The following is a 23,844-nucleotide window of genomic DNA, read 5'->3' as shown; positions in this document are numbered from 1 at the left end:
TCCTTCAGAGTGTTCAGCATCGCAAACAAGTTGCATCAAGAGCTGGAAACGACTGACATTTTATTGTATTTGCACTGAATGATGGAAGCGAGGAAGCCTAATTCCTTACCGTATCTTTCGAACGTGACTGATGTGCAGCGCTCGCTGATCCACAGTCAGACATCGCTCATTGATAAGCAGGTTGCGTGGCTGCTGCTGCTGCTGCTGCTGCTACTGTGTGCTCCCTCATGCCAAGCTACACACTGTAATGGGGGCTGAGAGGTGATTGCTCTCTATAATATGTTCTGTATTAATGATGTAATCTGTATTAATAATGTGATGTATAGCATGACGGCCGTCTGGCTGGGCTGTAATTAATTTTCAGAGGATTTAAGTTTTATTTTTATAGATGAGAGAGGTATACATTTTCATCATCCCTAAATGATATTGCTTCATTCTGAGAATGACAAATGCAGATGAATATGACATTAACAGTAAAGTACTATTTGGATCGAGCCATTGTTTTTTCAGTACACAGAAGATGATGACATTTGGTTTTGAAAGGGTAACACAAAGCTGTTTAATAAGTTGAATCCTACAAGTGGCCATCTTGACATTTTTACAGTTGAAAGAACAGTGATGTGCATTTATTTTTTATTAAAGTGAAAAGCATTTATACTTTGGCAAGATAAGACTATAAAGAGACTTTAATGGAAGATGCTATTTGCACCCCATGTGTCCGTAGCCAACAATGCTATCTATACCTGAGCAGGGGAAGCTTGTGGTCATTGAAATGTGGTTTCAAAAACTAAAATGCTCTTCTTAGCTGCAGCAGTCATGCATCAGCATTATCTGCACCAGCAGCGGAGTCAGCTTACCTATATCAACTCCTGTTGCAAATGTTTGCATGGATCCAGCTCACTGAAGCGTTGTCCTACCCTCAGCTGCATTTTCAGCCCTTGACATTCATTGAAAATATGGATGTGACAGACAGTCACTCGAGGCTGCATCCGGGCAGAGGAGGTGTTGCTTTCAAAGAGCTGCATCTTAAAATGTAATCATGAAGTGGGAAGAAAATGGCCCCTCTCAAATCAAAAAAACAAAACAGTTTCATCTAAATGTGCTAAAACAGCTTGGTTTGTAGCTTTATTAGAGGTGTTTAAAACATTTAAATGTCTACATCTACTTCAGCTGCACTACCTAAGCTTGGTTTGTGTAGTACAGGGGTGTCAAACTGATCCAGTAAAGGGCCATGTGGCTGCAGGTTTTCATTCCAACCAAGCAAGAACACACCTGATCCAAATCAGGCGTGTTCTTGCTTGGTTGGAATGAAAACCTGCAGCCACATGGCCCTTTACTGGATCAGTTTGACACCCCTGGTGTAGTAGAAGAACAAACACTTTATAGCATCAGGTATAACTAACAGGTCATGCCTGGTGAGTGCTCACCAAGCAAACCTTTTAAGATACGACATGAAACACGTTATCATCACAGACCATCCACTGGCCTGTGACACTGCAAAAAGGGCTCAGCAAAACCTAGCATTACCCTCTGCTCTGGTCCCTGCGCTGATAAACTCCATTCCATCATTCCCAGCTTCACATACACCACTACCAATCAAAAACCCAGCCCCAACCCTCACTTGTCCAGATGTTGTAGATTGATATGCAAGCACAGCGTCTGCTGCTTAAAGAAAGAGAGAGATCAATGATGAGAGCGTGTGTCTTCACTACAAGGGTAAGTGTGGCTGGAGGGTGTATATAATGACAGGGGTATTCTCTGCAGACTCCTAGCCAGCAGCAGAGAGGGAGGGAGTCGCTTCTTCTCACACCAACTGATGGGAGCTGCCGTCATCGAGTCAATATTTACTCTTCCTTAACAAAAAATTGGCAGGGTTAGCTTAGCTGATTCAGTAGCAGGCAGCGGGAGCATCCTGGTTTGTGTGAAAGAGGCTTCGAAGAGTAAAAACAACACTTCAGTGATAATAATTGTAGCTCGGCTACACGCGTGGCTCTAAAAATACATTGGAACCAAATAGGAGAGCTATTACCCAGCACCACTCTCTTTGTTTCTCCCCTCCTTCCACCCCCCGCTTCTCCTTTTAAATGCACACGAACTGGCGGCGTGCACATTCACTTTACCCATGGCTCAATCCACTATGGGGATACATGTGAACGCAATTTGCACTTCCAATTAAACTGTCGACCTTCGCTCCAGAATGCAAAACTTGATTTTGCACCATCCTCTCCTGGATAGCTATTATTACCCAGCCAGCCCAATAATAGAGAGAATAGGGCTTTACAATACACTGACGAGGATCATTGAAGTCAGCAAAAATAATTATACTTCATCACGCTGTCAATATAAGAAATCTTTAGGAACATGTATCTATCAGTTGATTGTAATCTGTTAGTTTACACGCTGATTTATCAGAGAACAGAGACCAATCCTCTAAGGTTTGGTATCAATGGTGATCAAGATTTGGTCTGGTCTCTTTAGAAAAAAATCATCCTTTGATGACCAGGTTGGGTTAAAGGCTGCGTTTGGCAGCGTGTGTGTTTGATAGGGCAACTTATTCACATTAAGATACAGAGAGCAGTTTAAAAGAATAAGTAGAGACGCTTAAAAACATAGCAGAATACATTTGGCTAGGGTTAGCCTAAAGCCTGCTGCCACATGACTCGCTCACCAGATCAGATGACTAGATAAACAGCAGGAATGTTGCTTCTTCCTCTTTCTTTTTTACAGCACTGCTCTTGTCTGGCTGGGGGAAAAAAGAGAGAACTTGTGTGTCTGTGTGTGTGTTTGTGTGTGTGTGCCAGCCCAGAAGTGCATCTTTAATAAGCCCACTACTGTACAAGATGACAAGTCCAAGCAATTATGTAACATTTAGCAGCTGAGCCTATCACTTATCCTGCTCTGCTAAGTTGAAATGCAGAACACAGAGCACGGCTCAATTGTCTCTTTTTTTATTATTGACCTGCATAATCTAATGGCTGCAAGGGAATGTCTGGTTTCATGAGGATATCCCTGCGTGCAACAGCATGTAGTATTTGAATACTTAATATTGGTCTGTTTATGTCTTTATTTGTTTTATGTATTGAACGACAAAGGAAACTTTTAATGTTTTTGTGGTGTGTTTTTATGAGTTTGCAGCTCATATAATAAAAACAATAAACTTCCTAAACTGAAGGACCGAAGGAAATAAACAATTTTTAGTCTGAGTGTAAACACAAATATCACAGACAGACAAACAGTTCCCTCACATGGATATCCGACCAGTGCCAGATATGTGTCAAAGGCCCTCAGCCATTTTTCATCAAGCACTTCTTGCATGTCATTTAAACAAACTTCAGGGCTTAGCACATGAATCCATTAGATGGCTATCATAACAAACTGTAGAAGTAATGTAAAGTTTAGAAAAGTGTCACAATCAAAGCACATCATAAGAAGAGTGTTGTAAATCTTACTTTGGCGACTGACATTTTGTTTCCCCCAAACGACAATTATACCACATGAGGGAGAAAAGCAATACATCACGTTATATACAATATACAGTGTTTCTAAACTGCACTTACTAAACCCAGAAGATTCATCACACTTTGTCTTTATGCCCTGTTAGTCATCTCATAGAAAGCAATGAAGTTATCATACTTGTCTTAAAATCTGCTCAGTCATTTTGTTTATGCACCCCCCACTGAAGGAGATCAGTTATACAAGCTGCCAGAATTTGAATCAGCAATGGATGGGAAGAAAATTATTATGACTGAATTTGTTGTAGTGCAACACAACGAAAGATATTGTTGTAGTTATTTTCAAAAAAAGGTCTAGAAATTCTGAAATCCTTTCAGACATGCACGTCACTTCTCTGCCAAATTCCTGACGACGGCAAAGTCAAACCTCGGATCAGGGCCTCTTTTATAAAACTGTTTGTAGGATTCACCTCAAAACATTGTATACAGACGAAACGCAGAAAGTGCGCAAAAATGTTCTGATTATAACACTGATTATGTGCATGCACATCCTACACGTTTCTCTTTTTAAATTACAATTGACAAGGAATGTGGCACACCTAACAACCTTCATGTAATGTCCACAGATGCCTATAAATAGTTAAACACCCCTTATTATTATTCATTTGTTCTGAGTGAATTGAGATGATCACAGCTTATGCAGAGAAAAAGGCAAAAAGACATTTCAGATGGTATCAAAGCTTTGTGGTTGAGAAAGAAGACACAATGTGGACATTTACTGCTAGCTCTGACATTAAACTGGTTTGTGGTAAAAGTAGATGCATAACCTCACACATAATGTTTGTTCCAAACTGGGAAACGAGGACAAGCAGCTCACCCCCCTTGATGAAAAACTGGCAGGAATTAGCAGGGAATCCCTCCTGAGAGGAGCCGTGGTGGAGGGGGACACAGATGTGCAAGATCCGGATGACCCAAGCAGCCTATGTAATGTGTATTCCCCTGTTGAGAGTGAATCATTCACATTCAAGTTGTGTTAAAATATTTATTTACACAAACAAATGGGATATTTCTCATATTTTTAGTTGCTCGATGTCAGGCAGCAGACAAATGCATTACGGTTTCTTTGATTTCTTCAATAGACCATAAAAGCACGTTTCACCAGTTTAGTGCTTTTAATGTTAAAACAAAAATATTCTGTTTGCATCAGAAGTAAGGCACAGCAGTGGTTTGATGATAGAAGAGTGAACAGTCAACAGTAAAGCTTATATCGATGACATAGATTACATGCATGCCGTGTTTCCTGTGAAGCCCTCATACATAGGTCAGCAATTTGAATCCAGAACAGGAAATTGTGCAATTGTGTTCACAACAATTAAAACCACCATGCTGCATAGGGAGGTAATTGCAGAATGCAGTTGAATAGCTATCACTGATAAAATGACGATCATGAATTGTTTTAATCCAGGAGATTCACAAACGGAGAGAACAGAGAAGGATTTGCTTTCTTTATATTATTAGTCCATCTCACCACTGTTCTCCAACAAGGCCACACTTCCTCTCACATACCAGATGTTTGCAGATGCTTCATCTATACAGTGCTCTGTGTCATTCAGGCGCAAATTATGCTGTATAATAGCTCTCAGTATTAGCTGAGGTTGAATGGTTTCCTATCATTGGTCATAAAGAACATGTCCCTGTGAGTGGCCCGGCACCCTGGACTCCATCGCTGCTAATGTAATCCACTAATTAGCTGGTCGAAGGGGAGAAGTGCTCTCCCACCCAGTGTGTGTGATGTGTTCGTGTGCATGGAGAGACCCAGACCTAATTTTGTCCTTGTTAAAGACCGTCGTCCATCATTCTCCAAGGGAAAAGGAGTGTTGCTCGCTCTGTGCTCTCTCTATGAGTCACTAAGTAGAAAAAATCTCCCTCTCACCTTTTCTCTCTGCCTGGATTTCTACTCTCTCTGGCTGCCTCTCTCCCTTTGGCCCTCAGGGAGCTGGCTCCTGACAGCATCACAGAGAACAGGAAAAATTGAAACGTCAAAGTGTATGTGAAATGTTTCAGTGCGTGTGCATCGCTCTCTTTGTCTTACCGCCTTCCTCTCCTCCACCATCGTTCCATGTTTCTCTCAGGACGCCTCTCATTTTGTCTTTACCTCCCATTTCAGTGTCCGTCAATATTCTAATGAAAGTGTGGTTTTCAAGTCGTTCCCTCCGTTTAAGCCATTGCTGGTCATCTGGATTGTGCATAATGTAGATATTTGGTAGATATTTAAAAGCATATTCATAGAATTTTTCACAAAGCACAATTCCCATGGTAAGAATGAGACAGAAAATGTTATTATCATCATAAAATACAGTAACAAATCCCCCAGTTGGAATAGTGTCCTAGTGAATTTTGGCAGAAACTAAAATGCTAAATGTTTCATTATTTTAAGACCTTCTCTAAATGTGAGAGTTCACTTCAGATAATAGGACCAGCTGCAGATTATGCAATATGTGTCCAAAAGTAGTGGCCCGCAGTATATTTATTTATTTATTTCAGCCAAACAAACAAGACATTTTGATGGAAACCAAGCTGATGACCTGCATGGGTCACGAAGAAGCTAATATCAGGATGGATACAGACTCATGCAGTACTGAGACACTGTTTAAACTAGAAGTTTTACAATTTAAAAAATTAGAGAAACTTTTTGGGGAAATCGTCTTCATCACTTGCAGAGAGTCTGAAGAGAAGCTTGATACCATTAGGAATACAAATATGTAAATAAATCTCAGCTGGCAATACTGCAGTGATGACATGATAAAAATAAATAATGGGGCTTAACAACATGCAAAACATACAAATCAGGGCACGTCTACACTCAGCGCTTAAAGTGAAACTCTCACTGAAATCCATGCTTTGTTCTGCTTTTTTGCAGATCAGCCTTTTGCCAGTTTATAGTTATATTTACATTGCAGTGATGGCACATGTAGACGTGGACCAGTTGCAGTTTGATGCAATTTTGCAATTTATCTATTATGCCAGGATTGCTGTATGTGATACTATCATTTGAATCAAATTGTATCAAATTGTATTGTTTGATTACCAACCCTGTTAGATATTGTACTTGGCCATATTGCAATTTTGGTTATTGGTAAGCTTAAGATAGTAGTAAGCAGATTCCGTTGTTTGTATGGAGCCAGATTAGTTGGTTCTCCGTTTCCACTCTTCATGTCAAATTATGATAACTGGCAGCTGGTGGTAGATTCATTTTTATAGAACAGACACAAGAGGGGTCTCAATCTTCTCAACTAACTCAAAGTCAAACTACAGTGATGATGATTTACTTAGTTGTACTATACTATGTGATATCCAATTTTGTTGAGGCAGCTCAATCAATCTTTAGTGTTCCTTTATGTTTAGCTTTGAAATGGAGATACAGTGTTTTACTGAACCTCCCTATTTTTAGGTCTCACTTCTTCATTACTTTCCAGTCTGGTGACCCCACAATACTTTACTTTAACTCTCTCAGAAACCCCAGCCGCCCTATGGGACACAGCTGCTTGATAAACAGAGGGTGGGGTTTTCTCAGAGTGCTCCTCCGTCAAGAGGGTTGGTGTTGTTTGATGTCCACGTCATGGCGACTCTCGAAAGAGCAATATAGAAAAGGAAAGACAGCTGACATCAGGGATGACATGAGAGTTATCCTCTCAATACCCTGACAGGTGCTGTCCGTGGCAGCAAACTAGCCAACAGTGAGTCCCACAGAGAGCTGCGTGCCAGGCGATGGGCTGGGTCGATGTCCTGAGGCGGAGACATATGCTTTCAGCTCTTGATCCACCCGGTCATTCTCTTCACACCTAAACAAACTTAGAACAGGCATTTTGGTGTCCGTCACTCTTCTAGTCACCAGTTATTTACTTTTATATGACTGTATTCTAGGCGTTACAAGTACAAGTCACTTTTGTTCTATAACCACAATTTTCCCTGTATGTGTCTGTAAAGGTTTGTGTTATTTTTAGCTCAGGCTGTTCCAGGTTACATGGATAATGTCACTTCCCCTGCCATATCCCATTTTGTGATACCTGTGGGAGTGTGTGTGTGTGTGTGTGGCTGGCTGTGTTAACAGTGCTGTCCTTTTAATCAGCACCCCTGTGTGGTTCCCCTGTAGAGCTGTCACTGGTTGAGTGATGATGATGGTGGAGCTGCCACTGTTTACATGGTTTAAATCCTCTTGCAGGCAGGGGTGAGATTACCAGCCTCTTACCTGTTGCCCTAATCAAAGAAATTACCACTGCAGCGCTGTATGCTACTCAGAATAGCGCCTTCTAAAAATACGCACATGCTCTTAACACACACAGGGTAGAAGGAGAGAGCCTATGTTGGATATTGTCCTGTCTTTTTACTGGACAATACTGCTAGAAGTGGAGTTTCCATGGTAGCCCTTTTGTGATCGAGTGCAGTTCTTCTGTCTTTGTTGAAAAATTGAGAAATAGATGTATGGCACATATTTCTGCTCATCTCAAGAACCAATAGTGGTCTTATTTTGAAGCTACCACTTAATGATGGTTGCCAGGCGAAAGGCTATGGCCAAATATGGCCGCTTTGAATAAAACTATAGTCGTGTCTAAAAATCAGAGGAGTAGCCCAATCAGAATAGAAACACATCATGTAACTGCCTAAACCAGAATGAATTTTCAATCAGATCGAGAAGGGTGGTGTGTACCTTTCATAATCGGTTCATTAGGGAAATATCAGTGCCTAATCTGCTGATCTGAGTGCTTTGTCTGATCGTTTTTCTCTCTGATTGGAGAGCATCCACACAGGCGTGTTCAAATCACGTGTACACTCTTATTTTATGATCATAGAGGCTGCCTTTTAAACACATCTATCCATGCAGTTATATTTAATCTGGAAAAACTAGTAGGTGTCGTTATGAACTTGCCATGGCAAACTGTGAAACTTTGAGCTTTGCCAAATTCTTTCTCTGTATGATTTTGATGTGTAAAAGAACACCGAACATATATTAGCATGAAATACCAGATAAATAATCAGATACACATTTTGTTTCTGCTGCTGGAGAAACACTGCAGATAACTTAATTCATATTTCTCATTGAAGATTTCATTTCACCCACCTGCAGCCCGTTATTAATCAAAATCATATTGTTTATGACCCGCCCCCTCTGATCCAGGGACTGAGTTCGCAGTACACTCAGAGTGATGCGCAGCAGGACTCCTCCTCCTCCTCAGTTGAATATCAGTGTATTTTTGTATATGCAGTCAAAAAGTGTTGATGGGACAGATGATTGTGAATAAGCGGGGCAGAAGGTGCAGCAGTTGAGGAACACATCTCTGTCCCTCAGCAAAGACAAGTGCCACTGTTTGATATGAAGGCTCTAGGACCTGGCACACTGAGCTCCTAAAGGGCGATCAACTATCTTCATAAACAATTGATAATTTCAGTCATTTTTCAGGAAAGAAAAGTCAAATCCTTGCTGGTTCCAGCTCCTTAAATGTAAAGATTTGCTGCACTTTTTGTAGTTTATTTATGTAAATGAAGAGTCTTTGGGTTTTGGACTGTTGGTGAGACAAAAGAAGCAATCTGTAGATGTCCATTTTGGACACTCAGTAATAAAAATTTAATGATGGAAATAATCATTTGTCGGAGCTTGTTACTAGCCAGCCACTAGTTTGTATACGAATGTGCTTTTAGTTTATTTTCTGATGAGTGTATTTTATACTCACAGACAGGATGTGTGTATCCATCTTTATGTCTGTCTTTCTGTTATCTGTTCACGGTAGTTGTCCATCTGTCCCTCTGGATCCTGCTGCTGTTTTCTCACCAAAATGCTCACAGGAACATAAAAACTGCTCTCTGCATACATGACATGGTTTCCCTTTTTTGGTGCAGAGCGCACCCACTGATCCTCTCCCCTGGCTGAAGAGGCCTGTGAACAGCTTTCGGCCAGCGAGGCCACTTGACATGTAGAATATTTGATCCACATAAGCTGCCACTGTGGGAGAGAGAGAGAGACAGAGAGAGAGAGATGGATAAATGGGAGGCCGATGACTCCCAAGACAGAATGTAAGGGGCAGCGTCAATATTGAGTGGATCAATGGCAAATTACTCCTTGACGAAATATCGACTCCTAAAGTCAGTTCCTGATTAGTAATTGATTTTTTTCCCCCTTATTACGTAAATCATTTTCCGTTGATGTATGTTTTTGATAAATAAGCTGCCCTTTATATTAATGATTCACAGTAGCTTCGAGGCACTGTTTGCTCATTTTATTCCACTGTCAAATGATTACACACTACACCTATATATCCCCCAAAGAGAGGCTAATAAGCATCCAGTGGACCATACACCGTGTCACATAGGAATGGAAGTAGATGCTACTGTGTGTGTTTTTAACTTCTAGAAAATATAAAGGAAACAAAACAGTATACAATCATGTTGTTAGATTATTAGCAGTGATAAAATTGTGCTGACTACAATCTAAATAAGATTTTTTTGTAAACATCGGAAAACTTAATTAGTGTTAGTGTTGTTTTATTGACTATAATTACAATGATAGTGATATATAACAAATGATAGAGAGATTGCACTGATAATTTATCAGTAATATACGTATACCGTGCATCCCTATGACATTAAGAATGATTAAAGTTAGAGGACCTTAAGCCGAAAAGATGTATTGTATGATGAACCTCGAGAAACGGACCAACTGGGCCGGTCACAGGATACATTTTTTCCCCTCATCTCATAAAATCAACATTGATAAACTTGGATAATCTATCTAAAGCTTGGATAGTCGTTGAATTCCATCCTCCAGAGAGATTGTATAAAGAAGCAATTACCACCAAATTCCTGTTTTGCACTGGGCGAAGCAAGATGGAGCTGTGATGATGAGGTGAGGAGAGACACAAGCCATTTCCCTGCTAAGCACAGGAAATGTTGAGGAATTTATCTTGTCCTCGCTGAGGACATAAGGATGGGAGGTGGCTTGCCAAGTGGAGGATTATCCTCTGTTCCATCTATAGTTTTGTTCTTGTTTCGCTCCATCTCTCCGTCTGTTACTTTGACCCAATATGTAGCTTACATTTACATTTCAAGCTTTTAGTAAACTGTCTTATCCTCAGTGACATACCTACCACTCAGTGGCTACAGCAGAGCAGATATGGAGGTGGTGCCGTTTGTCTAATTTGCCAGCTCATTTTTCTCTGCTCTCTACGACTGATGCAGCCTTTCTTTAGGGAAGCGGTTTCCTATTAAAAGTTTATTAAGCAGAAGCCAGAGGAATGATTAAAATTCTGCACAAGCCAGTTAGGATGAAGAGCTTGATTACACCCCAGTGTGTGTTTGTGCGTGCGAGCGCTTGTGTAGGGACGCGCTTGTTTGTGTGTCAGTGTCTCCCCTGAAGGCATCACGAGCATCTGTAATATTACTGTAAGTGTACAAGATGAGGTTGAATAATGGAGTCCTAAGATATCTGTAAATTACACTTCTCTAATCTATTTTTCATCTTCTTTTTTTGTTTGTTCCTCACCCCATCCTCTCCTCTTTTCTCTATTGATTTCTTTTTAGAGCGGTCCAGTGCTGTCCTCCAGTGTTTCCCCTCCCCTCAGTTTTCTGTCCCTCTGTCCATCACCTGGTAAGTACACTCAGATTCAACTCCCACATATACAACGCAGAGACTTCCAGTGATGTTTAGTCCTTTATGTAATCATTGGCTTACTGCCCGGCCTGAACTGCAAATTGATGTCACCGTTAAGAAACAGAGCATAATTTCCTCCTAATGTACATGTGAAGACATTGAGTGAAGTCAGCAATCTTTGTAGTACAGTTGACACACCTCTGATGAATGCAATGAGCATTAGGGTGTTTTGGGTTTTTTTTTTCTACAGACAATCCTTCAATTGTTAATTCTTAATCGAATGACATGATGTCACATTTTTAACTATATGGTAGATTAAGGTCAAGTATTTCAACTGTTTCAGTTGGTAAAAACAGAAACAACTACATCTCAACCATAGGTAATATTTCATGATTTTGCTCTGACCCTACTTTAATAAATCTGGATGGGTATGGACAAAGGCGTCACTTTGTGTTTAAAAAGCGGGACATAAGGGCTCTGATGAATTACTTTTAAATGGTACTTATAATATGTGATTGTAGGCAATGTGATGGAGGATTGTGTGAGAAGTCAGAGAAGATGAATTTGGGGAAAAACTTGCATAATGGCACATCAAAGAGGCTACCCAGAGCAGACAACATGAAAAAAACATCATGCATACTTTTAAAGGTTAGAAAAACAAATCCTTCTTAAGAATTCATGTATCAAGTTCAGCCAGTCATGACTCTCTCATGAGATTCATGTATTACATTCTGATTTCACAGTCTGTGCCTCACATCTGTTAACTAATGAACAACTCAAAGGGCACTCAGTAGAGTGCACACCTCTGCCAATGCCTAACAGTCCCCTTTTGTAGTCACTTGTGGATGCCAGCCATCTAAATACGCCTTTTTTTTTTCAACAAGATCCATGTATTATTCTCTGGGAAAAATTCACAAGACCCTATCTCCCAATGTGAAAGAAAATGAAAATAAAAATCCTGGATCAGTGGCTTTATCTGGAATCACACCAAAACTTAATGGGGTGTATCCTGGGCCGAGACAGTAGTTTTTTTGTAATCCTGCTGACAAATCAACAGACACGGGTAAAATCCTCCTTTGCAGTGGTAATGACAGTTTGACTGCACATGTTGCAGGCTGTTTCTTTGCAATGTCCCCAGCGTCCTTCGTGTAAATGACACCTGTGGGTTCAGGCTCATCTTTGAATGATCATGGATCACTGGATCTCATGAGATCTCTGTGACATGTGTGTTAATATTGCCAAACAAGAGAGAGAAAGAGTTGCTGTCTCACCACATCGCCGGCTGGCCTTGCAGCATCCCCTCACCTGTTGCATGTCAGTTCAATTCAGTTTAAATTATTATTTTTTTCCTGGTGCTTCACATGAAAGGTAATGATGTCTAGGTACACTTGACACTTAAACACTCAAGGATAGATCTGATCTCATTACATAAAAAGCTGGTACAGTTAGCCTAAACTCACTCTTTCACCCGTTAAAAACCATCAGCTCTGTATTCATGTGTAACTACTCTAACAGAATGGGTCCTAGACACCTGTTGAGAGGGTTCAGCTTTGAATAAAAACCATGTTGTGCAAAATGTCGAACAGACGTGCAGTCGTGACAGGAAGTTTCCTTCTGTATTCAAAATGCAGAGAAGAGCTACATTTTTAAATGTTAAAGTGAGCTAGCTCTAATGTATAATTCCCAGTTATCCCTTATCACCAATTACAGTGCTTGTTTACTAGAACCAAGGGACTTGGTGGATCTGTTTTTATGGCTGTGTCTGTGTACGTGTGTGCCCAGAGCTTTTAATGACGGGGGTAGATGCTCTCTGTTTAGATATGTGTATTCTCCGGTAAGGCCCAAGGGGGTGGTTGGGCTGGGTGGGCTAGTGTGTCCCTCAGCCTCTATAAATACACACTGGGATCCCATTCAGAGGCAGAAATGTGTCTGTTTGTGTGTGCATGGTGTATGTGTGTGCGCGTCTTCGTGACGCCGCTGCAGCCAAACGAGCCAGGGGCTATTACTGCCCAGGAGGGTTGCTATGGAGACCAGTGGTGTCAGAGAGGAGCAACATCTGTGGGGTGTTTGTTAAGGCAGGTTTTCCCTCATTCTGTTTTTGTCTTCTCTCTTCTCCTCTGCCAGTGCAGTAGTCAAAAACTCACCGCCTGGGATAATACTGATGTTGACTGAAGTTCTAGAGCCTGATGAAAAATCTCCAGTCTCTCGGCATTAGTGCTTTCAAACATTGGTAAACATGGCACTTGAATTTGGAGCTGATTTAAAAGCTGGCGATGGTTGAGCTGCCTGTGCTCAATCATGCTCACAGTAGGCCCTCAGGCTGTGTCAGTCAGCAGGGGACTCGGGGACTCTTTTCACTGGGCTTACGCCAGTGGAAAGCACTCATTCTGGGGAAGCATTTAACCCCTGCCCCCTTCCTGCTCCCTTTCTCCACAGCTCCCCTCTCTATATGGACATGTTCTATTTCTACAGTTCCTTTCTCCTGGCTGCCTTATTGGTAGCTCAGCAGGGCACAAATTCTCTTTTAATAGGTACTTATTTGGGCAATAGGAGAAATCCCATATTTTTTCAGAAACCCCCACTCCCTCCCTCCTGTACTCCTGCTGCTGAGTTGTCTCAAACTCTTATGCCTCTATTTATCACTCATTTTCTCCTTCTGTATCGCTGGGTTATCCCTCATTCCTTCATGCAGCCCACTGAAATGGACAGGTAGAACGCTGCATCTTGGGTCAGAATTTTGGATGGTACCATGCTCTCCCGGAATGGAGTTTGTATCACTGAGTATCCATTACTTTGAAACATTTTAATCCCCTTGAGGTGCTGTCACAGGTAACCTATGGTGTCAGTTTGCAGCAGCCTGCACAAATGGTGAGCTTAAAGTTGATTGAGTTTATCTGAGGAAAATTGAATTGAATCCTTTTCAAATAAAATCTGGTGGCTTCTTGAACACTTCACATAGGTCAACCAGAATATGTATATGTATCCTCAGTATTTTTGACCATGTTTGGGCAAACCTGGCCCTTGAAGAGCCCTTAGCAGGGTAAGTGTAGTTGGGCAAACGGAACCTTCGACCCCCTAATCTGGTCTAAATGAGGCCGTCACACACGCAGCACAGTGCGGCGCAGCACAGTGCGGCGCAGCACAGAGCAGCACAGAGTGTGATGTAACATAATAATCTTGGGATAATTTATGTATTTTTACTCTGCAGCCATCCCTCTGCAAAGGCCAGTTATCTAACGTCCATGCCCAAATTAACAGGCTCTTGCAGGTTGCCCTGCATCTTCCTCCACCACCTCCAAGTGAAACATCAATCCATTTATGTCAAGATTAGATTTAGCCCGGAGTTAGGCTCATGTTGTGTCCTCACACGACTTCAGGAATATTATAACTGGGATCTTAGTTAACCGAAAGTGCACCTTCAATATTAACTAACTCACACAAATGAATACAAATAGTGCTATACCAGCAAGCTCCGTCAGTACTCATTTCCTCACTCTGGTGGTGATGGGTTGTGCTTGAGTTTTTTAGCCAATAGCAGAGCTGTTGCAGTGGGTTTTGCCCCTGTGGTCACACTGACCACTTTGGCCGTCGGCACTGAAGAGCTTCTGCGGAGGCTGAGTGACACTGAGAGAAGCAGCGAAGACCAGGACGGAGGTCGAAAGGTTCGATGTGTTTGCTACAAGTGCAGCAGCTTGCAGGCTGCTGTATCACACTGCAAGAAAAGCAAATATTTACCTGAGTGATCAGTATTGTGTGAGTTACCAGTTTTTACAGGTGGGACGCAGCTTGTCTTGTGAGAATTGTGGTGGGATCCATTGTAACACCTCTGACACACTCTTCTGTTGTCAGTCACATTGTGATGGTGCAGATGAGCCACACACCACTGTTCATGCTCAATTATCAAGCAATCTGATAGGTGTATTCACTATGTGCTTTCAAGTTACCATGCATATAATGCATATACATGAAGCTATTGCACATTTTAATCAAAACTATTTTCGAATTGCTATCAATGATATTATATCATATATCGGTACATATTGCTATTGATTTATTGCCTAAGCGACTCCATATAAAAAGAGTTGAACTTGAATTTAATCTTTGTGTTCAAAGAAAATTTTAATTTCCCCTCTCTGAGCAAGAGTGAAACAAAAGAAAATATGTTGAGTGACTGATTGAGATTCAGTTTGTAGTTCCCTTTGTCAGATAGAAACTGTTGGGCTTTTACACAGGCTGCCCACAGCTTTACTGTATTGTCACTTACGCTCTTCTGTGCTTTTTTAAGAAAATGTTCTCTATTTTCCCCCATGCTATGTCCACACACTGTTTAAAATCAACTGCGTGGACATTTAAGTCTTTCTAATACCAGTGTTCCGGTGTGACGTTTCTATTATTAACCAGACACGGATACCATCTCCTCACCATCACTTCATGAAAAATGGCCTTTTCCATATTCCATTTGGAGGCTTCAGTTACACATATTCATCACTGTGCAAAGACTGTGCATTTCTAGCTGTATTTTAGACTCTTACCCATACAAAGCTGCTTAAAACTTTATTTTAATAGGGATTCCCCGAGTGATGTTCAAGATTTTCCTGCTCTGTTGATACAGTTTGTTCTCTGCCTCAAGCTTTAGTCCGGTATTGTTCCGCTCTCTTGTAATCTGTGTGTCTTAATTAACCTCATTTTCCTTGCGCATCCGTTTTACCAACAAATAAAAGTAGCTGTGATTCAGATAGAGCATCTGTTTACAGTTGGTAGAGGAGGTTTCTCCCAGAGAGCTGTGTCCTATGCAGTCGCTAATGCGTTAGCCTTGCCCCTGACTCGATTACGTCCAGGGAACTCCCTGACTAAGTGCCTTTTTAAACATTCACAAACACACACACACATGCACGCGCACATAGTCAAACATGCAGCGCTCTAAATACCTCTGATTAAGATTGCTGATAACCCGGGGACAGCCCTTACCCCCTCTCTCAGCTCCTTCCCTCCCTCACTCGTTCCCTCTGACAGGCCTCAGTGTTCCCTCAGTGAGGGTAGTCATTGGCCCTCAGGTCAGCAGACTCTCTCTGACACACGCACACACACACACACACACACACACACACACACACACACACACACACACACACACACACACACACACACACACACACACACACACACACACACACACACACACACACTAATAACCACCATTTGGCGGAGGCTTTAGGTCATAATTTATGAGGTGGATGCTCCGTCCATTAGGCCATGTGTTACATTCTTTGTGTAACTCAATTTGGCAGAGGCTGCATGTGGATGACTATATATAGAACTCTTTGAGAATGTGGATGTGTGTGTCCCAGTATGGGAACTAATTTACATCCTCTGCTGTTCAGTAGGGATGAACCATGGAAACTGACCCGACAAAGGTCTTCTGTTTCAACATGTGTGAGATCTGCTGTATTTGAATGTGGGAATGTCTCATTCCTATTGACATCTGGGCATGTATTATGTATAGTATTTGCACGTGTGTGGCTCAGTAAGTGCGTGTGTGTTCTGGCCGACCACAGTTCAGTCAGCGTTCGTGATTGAAAGACAGCCAGTTTCCATCCCAGGCTCAAGTTAATTATGTAACCCGCGACCGAGGAGCATGAGTGAGCAGGGTGATCCTCAACTATAAAAGGCAAAGAAGAGGGTAGAAGAGGGTCATTTGGCTTGGAAAAAGTCATTTTCCTTTCAACAGCATAATACTTTCTCATCCAAAGTCCTAGAGAAACAAATGGTGATTACAGAGTTGTGTACATATAACCCAAGACAAGCATATAGCAGCCAACAGACATAAGCATTTTTTTTCTTGCTTATTTCTATTAATTTGCAATTACTTCACATCTCTCTCCAACAATTCTGCATTGTGGAAGCATTTTTTTTCATTAATGCGTAATCAGATAGTTGCTTCACTGGTCAACCTCAGAGACAACAGTGTAAAGTTTTTAAATTAAAACTTTAAAAGGGGCTTTTCAGGCTTTGTTTTTTCTTGAGAGAGACTTATGTGGCCTGTTACACAAACCAAAAAGGGTGGCTCTAGAATTTTTAATAGGAGAAAGTTGGCCCATAAACATTATCTCTACCAAAATGGATGTTGCAGAATTTGTACTTTAGGAGCCAGAGTAGGTAGAGCTGAAACAAGCTGGCATCTGTTATATAGACACTAAACAATCCTTAATCCTTGATTTTCCCCATAATCTATTGAGTAAGGCTGTAGACTTATTGTTTACCTCAAGCTGTATGCCTTGCTCAGGGGTATTAATATAGCCGAGCCTATAAGTTCTTTATTCAGTCTCGCTGTGACTGAATTGAGTCTCATTTCATAGGCCCAATGATGAAGTCTAATCCTCCGAGCGCACTTTAACTAACATTCTTGAATCACATATGCATTTCTTGTTCTGTGGACAGAAATAAAAAGGCAGACAAAAATATTTTTTGTATTGTCATGTCATTATAGGCTACATTATAGAAGGTATAGCTCTGTTGTGTTTCAAATGAGTGAGCCTACAATTAAAATAATTCTTGTATAAAGATTACTTCGGCTGTTTTTTAAAGTAACTCAGAAGTAATGTAATAAGTCATTTATTACTCTACGCAGACAGTAAAATTGTAGGGTAATATATTGCTTTAGAATAAAGGTAACTAGTATCTATGTTAATCTGTGTGTTATCGATTGCATTTTGAAAGTAACTTTCCCAAGCACACAATAAGTGCCATCAGTAATCGAGTGCATTTAAGTTTTCCTTGATGTCAATAAGGAGACTGTAATAAGTTAACAGGAGCCAGTTTGGGTCCTATTTATGAAGGAAGCAAAACTGCTGCTTGTTTAATCTTGAACCTCCTTTTTTCATACACAGTTTGGTTATTAAATGTACAACCTCATTTTTCCCCATCATGCCAAGTTCCACTCTGAATTTACTTATTTTCATTGTAAACTTGACAACGGTTGGCAGGCCACGTGGCACCCTGTCGTGGGCTGTAAGGTGTCACTGCTGCAGGAATCCTCTAAATAATAATGGCATGCAGTCCTGTTAGAGACCGTATGGGCAGAGAAAGGTTAAAGAAAACAAGTGTACACACAAACAGGCGTAGACAAAGACAAACTAGAGACACATGGACAGACATACGCTAGGATACACACACAAAGTCACACACTGCTTGAGGGGCCATAGAAACCTCAGTTGACACCTCAGTGAGCAAAGTGGAGCCCAAATGTGGATCAATTAAAACGAGCGAAAAGGGAATTTCAGTAGTGATTAGTGGTTGGTCTCGTCATTCAGCTTTTCCACTGACTCTCCTGCTCACTGTTTCCTCAGTCCCGCAGCTCTTCCTCTCAAATTGTTCAGAAAGCGTTCCCTGCGTGCCAGGATTTATGTAGTAATGTGTTGCCTACAAGTTGGTATGCTGTATCAGGCTTAAGTTGAGTTTGGGAGACGTGAAAGCAAGTGAAATCAGCCATCTGACACAGTTCATGCACACAGGATCTCCATCCTTGTTGAGGTAAGTACATGTTTGCTTAGCGATCTCTACCCCCTCTTACACCGCCCTGCTGTTTAACGACTAAATGAAATGTAAAAACAGAAGCAGGCCGTTGTAACATTGATCTCACTGCCATATGTGCTGTTTGTTTAGAGAACAGAGGTCTTCTTAGAGTTATAAAAACACTGTATGCCTCGCTAAGGGCTCTCATTTAATTAAAGACTACTTTCATGCAGTGCAAACAGCAGTATTTTTATGGTATTGCTTTGTGTCTCACGGCATGAGCTGTGTGTGACAGATGTGTGCAGCATGTGCTGTATGGACAAACATGAACCCTTCTGCTAACTGGATTCTGTCTGATAGGGATAGAGCTAATCTAATTCAATAATTGGTAATGCAGTTAAACAAACCTGCCACCACCACGATGTTGTAGTCTGTCGAAGACCTTCAATCGATGTCCCTTTAGAAGGGCAACCTGTTGCAGTTTGCTTCCAGGATATTGTGCATGTGTGTGTCTTCTGTTTTTTTTGTTCTGTGTATCCTGGTTGGTGGTTGTCTTGCCGGAGGTCATAACATAGATGCTTAACTAAACCAACTAAAAGCCTGAGGTGTGTGGGGTTTTTTTTTTCCCATCTTGCCTTGAGTGCAAATACTGGATACATGCTACAATATCATAGCTACAATACAAATACAAACACAGTGCAGAGCAACATTGTTACTCAAGTGTCACCTCAACACAAACATCTTACTGTAGTGTGCCCTCTGCATGAGATTGCTCCCTCTGGCCTGTGGGTTTCTCATCATTTCCTCCCCTTTGCTCTCATCCTTACCCCCCACCCCCTGCTGATCCCACTCAGCACTGTGTCCCTGCAGGTGTGTGTACTCTATGTGAACGCTCTAGGGGGTCGCCTTCTCTCGGTGGGAATTTGTGCAAACACACAAGCAAATATGACATGTTGGTATTTTTCAGACTTTCAAAGGAGCACCGTCTTTAGTACATTGTGCAAATGTGTTGAGGTGAGACGGACGTTCAGGCAGATCACGCGGTGCAGTAGAAACAGGCTCTAACCCTAACCCTTTGTTAAGTAATGTGTAGCATATACACCAGGCTGCTGTAGCATAACCATCCAGAAATCTGCACACGTCAGATTGGTCAGGTGTCCTGCTTGATGCATGATATCCATAGACAAACATGCAGTCCATTTAAAAAGCCTGAGACATTTAATCTTTTACTCCCCTTTTTATTTTCATGCTCTTTCCAATTCGCGCCCTCTCTGCTTCTTTCTCTCCTCTCATCTGAAAACAACAGCAGTGGGGAGCAGCCACATTCACCAAAGCTTTCTTTCTAGATTGTCTGCCAAAGTGCTGGTTAATTTTTAATTCTAAAGATGCGATCTTAACGGCAATATGATGTGATGTAGCAGAATGATGTATATGATTTTTTTATTAATGAGTCATGAAGCTTGTGATGGTCAGAGAATTATTCAGGAAATTGTTTGTTTATGTCTTTCTCTTGAACATCTTCGACTATTGTTCAGTCACAGTTTGTTAGAAGAAGTTTAAAATTTAAAGGTTAACGTATAAGTCATCTTACCACACCCATGTTGTGGAATGAAATTGAGTTTTAAGTGTCTTTTTTTCTAGAGAGGAAGGAAAAAAACTATTTTAAGAGGATGAGTTGAGGAGTCTCACAGCCTGAGGAAAGAAGCTGCTCAGTAGCCGGGCGATTTGGCAGCAGATACTTCTGTATCTTTTTCCAGATGGCAGCAGGGTGAACAGACTGTGGCTGGGATGGGTGTTGCCTTTTTGTATCCTTTGGGCTCTGTGCAGACATCTCACTTCACTGATATCACTGATGATCTGTAGATGGGTGCCAATGATGTTCTGGGCGGTTTTAATCACCCGCTGTAGAGCCTTCCTGTCCTGGGCTGTGCACGAATGCCTGTGCCTATGCCTGTTTATGATTTTTTTCTTTTGGTCATCTGTAAAAGTTGCCAAGAATTTGCACAGTGTGAACGGCTTAGCACACAGCCCTGGGGGACTCCAGTAATGAGCACTAACTTAGAAGAGATGTGGCTACCAATCCAAATTGTCAAGGGTCTTTTTGTGAGGGAGTCCAAAATCCAATTGCAGGGGGTTTTAGTCAAGCCCAGAGAGTTCTGTTTCCCAATCAGTTTCAAGTGTGAGAATGATCGTATATCAACAGCATTATTATCACATGTAGACGTAAATGTCACCTCCTTAGATAGTAGGAATTCAAGGTTATGTTCAGTTTGAATAAAATTGTTTATTATCTTGTGTAGTTTTTTATGTAATACAATCTTGCGTCTTGTGTAATGACAGTAAATTTGAACATTTAATTTACATATCCTAACTAATCCAAGTTAATAGATTAGACCAGCCACCCTGGATGCATGAGACATGAAAACTAGACCTGAGAACAACCTGTAAACAGGTTGTCATTCTCCATTTAAACAAATAGAGTCAGAGCCACTCTGCAGCAGCAATGCAGCCTCTGTGAACACATGCAAGTGAGCAGCAGCAGCAGCTCCTCAGCAATGCAGCCGCCATGCAGTACAGATATCCAGGGTGTCCAGCCTGTCATGGTTTACTTTCACTAAAGCTTATAATAGTCTGCACAAAGAATTATGATACAGATTAATGTGTTGAAAAATGATCAGGTGGCCTAAAACAGGCAAACAAATGAATGACATGCCATTTTCCACTTAAGTGAGCCTTTGCCAGCAAAAGGACCTATCAAACATATGAAGGTTCATATATTGCTCTGAGTGGCAGTGGATTTGTTTTGGGTAGCAGAGAGTCCTTGGAGGTGAACTTGTAGTGTGTCCTAAGTTGGCTTCAGCCTCAAGGGCTGCTCTGACCCTAATAGTGAGCGGGAAGGATTAACGGTATTGCTGAAGAAGAGGCACATTAAGAAACAGTGTAGTCGACCACAAAGGAAATGTTCTCTTCCTGTGCCTTCCAGCAGGCCTGCAGGCAAGGATACGCATGTAATGAAGAGCATAATGCTTTTAGTGTCTTCAGTCACATCTCGGTTTTGTTATACTTATCTAACAGAAGCACTATATGTCTAGACTCATATGTCATAGTCATTAGTTAGTATGTTGATGAAGGTTCTCAGTCACACAGGTCATGGTAATTCTCATTGCTCAGTTCAGAACTGAAGGAGCCTCTTGGATGAGTCCAGTTGCCTACAATATAGCACTTACAATCATTAGTTGGTAGTTTGGGGCATTCTGTTTGAAGAATGAGAGGAGTGGTGTATCATGTGCCTTCACTACTTATAGCAGCAAGATAAGCAAATATCCTAGACAAACAGATAAAGTAACATGATGACATTACAGAATATGTGCAGTTAAGATTAGTGAGACGAATGCAGCCTCACGACAAAAATGTTATTGTACTGTATGTGTGCAGTAAAACAGACTTTTAAATAGACCGAGCGAGAGGAGACTAGACACTAGTGTTACAGCATGTTTGTCTACCACGCATACATGTCTTTTCTAAAACTGATCCAGCAGTTTTGGCAGAGCAGCAGCATTAAAAAAACCTCACGCTTCGTTTCCGTGTGTGTAGAGTATTTAGACAGAACTTAGCTGGTGTTTAAACAAAGCTAGATCTCATGACACTCCTTTAAGTTCCTAGAAAGAGAGAGAGGATATAACAGTATAATCAGGCAGTATGCAAATGTATCAGAATACTTAATGTAATGATGCTAAGGAAGGAGTTATTTGTATCGAATCATTGATTTCAGTGCAGAATTTCACGTACGCCATGAATTTACCATTTGACAATACAAAAAAGAGAAAATAAGTTTGGACTATGGTTGCATTTGTCTTTCACAAGATTAGGGGATTAAGGCCTGATATGCTCTTTTTCATGTAATTTCTTTTGGTGTCACCTGGAAAATATTTTATGTGTAAATGCTTTACTGTTCAAAAGCACAGTATATTTCTCATATGAGGCACTGCTGCGGCACCTTTATTCACACCCTGTCTGCACGCTCTGTTGTAGGGCCTGTCGGAGGGTATAACCACGCTGATCAGTCGTAGAACAGAGTAGGCGGCAGCTGTCTGTGAAGCAGCAGGTTTCATTCAGCTTTAAGTAGTTTTTTGTTAAACTTTCAAGGGTTTGTTTGAAACACCACAGGGATGGTGCTTTGCTTTTAGCTTTTAGCTTAGTTGTGGTTTACAATTGAAGACGTCTTCAAACCTGTGTCGACTGGGTCGGAGTCAAATGCCTTGTCCTCAGCAGCTGCAGTTTCAACAGCACCTGTTGTTAGTCTCAATTCAGTTGTTGTGAAATAACCTAAACTCCTGTAGAGCTCACTGCTGCAGACGTGGTTTAAAGGAGGTCTTACAATTCAGTATCAGGACTAACAGAGCCGTGTTCACTCATCTCTCCTCAGATCTGTATGGTTATATACACAGTGCTCTTGATTGACATGTAGGCAAGGACAACTGACTCCTTTATGTTCTTCTACATCACAAAGGTAAACCCACACAGAACCTGAAAAGAGGTCTAATGAGCCAGGCTAACTGAAAATATCTGTGCGTGAGTGTTTGCAGGAGGCTTTTAAACGTATCTCCTTTCTTCTAATCCTCACATCATCTTCATTACTGAAGTAGCTTCACAATCTGATACCAATTAGAGATGATACCTTTCACCTGGTCTTATCTGTTCATTAATGTCATGGAGACAGCATGTAGGGGCAGTCATTTGGTTAACCAGACACCATTTGCTTCTGGAGAGGACAAACACATCCTCTCTGGGTAAATAGAAACACAGATATCTGAAAACAATGATCTTTACTTTCCCACTTAAATTCGATCAAACACCGCTAAATCATCTTTTTCTACTTTAATTCTAGCCATGGACAGAAAAAAACATGCAAAAAATAATAGATATTTAGGGTTTCATAATGTTTTGATTCACAAACTGACAGATGTTCCCTGTAGTCTGGAATAATGGGCAGCAAAACAGAATGGTGCATGTTTGTTTGTCTGAAGACTTCCCAATGCAAAGCACTTCTGGTAAAACTACCTTTTTTCATAACCACAGTTGGATTAGAAGTCAATATTTAGTTTAATGTCTCGGCTTACTCCAGTCTTCCAACGGATGTAGAGTGTAGTGGAGCAAAACGCAGAGAAGAAATGGGAAGAAACGTCTTGCCAACTCTGTCAGCACCCCGAACGGCTCTGAAGGTGCATTAACTGCTTC

General features: G+C 41.2%; 1 protein-coding gene across 2 annotated transcripts in view; it reads left to right on the top strand.

Annotated features, from left to right (window-relative positions):
• Positions 1–23,844, top strand: part of LOC119012330 (1-phosphatidylinositol 4,5-bisphosphate phosphodiesterase beta-4-like) — a 63,551-nt gene that overhangs the window by 4,684 nt on the left and 35,023 nt on the right. For both annotated transcript variants that reach the window (XM_037086039.1, XM_037086040.1), the window contains one exon: positions 11,025–11,091. The gene's annotated coding sequence lies outside the window, so the exon portion shown is untranslated. The remainder of the gene's footprint in view (positions 1–11,024; positions 11,092–23,844) is intronic.

The sequence above is a fragment of the Acanthopagrus latus genome, chromosome 22, assembly GCF_904848185.1.
Source record: "Acanthopagrus latus isolate v.2019 chromosome 22, fAcaLat1.1, whole genome shotgun sequence".
Taxonomy (NCBI): domain Eukaryota; kingdom Metazoa; phylum Chordata; class Actinopteri; order Spariformes; family Sparidae; genus Acanthopagrus; species Acanthopagrus latus.
This window is presented reverse-complemented; position numbering and strand designations above follow the sequence as displayed.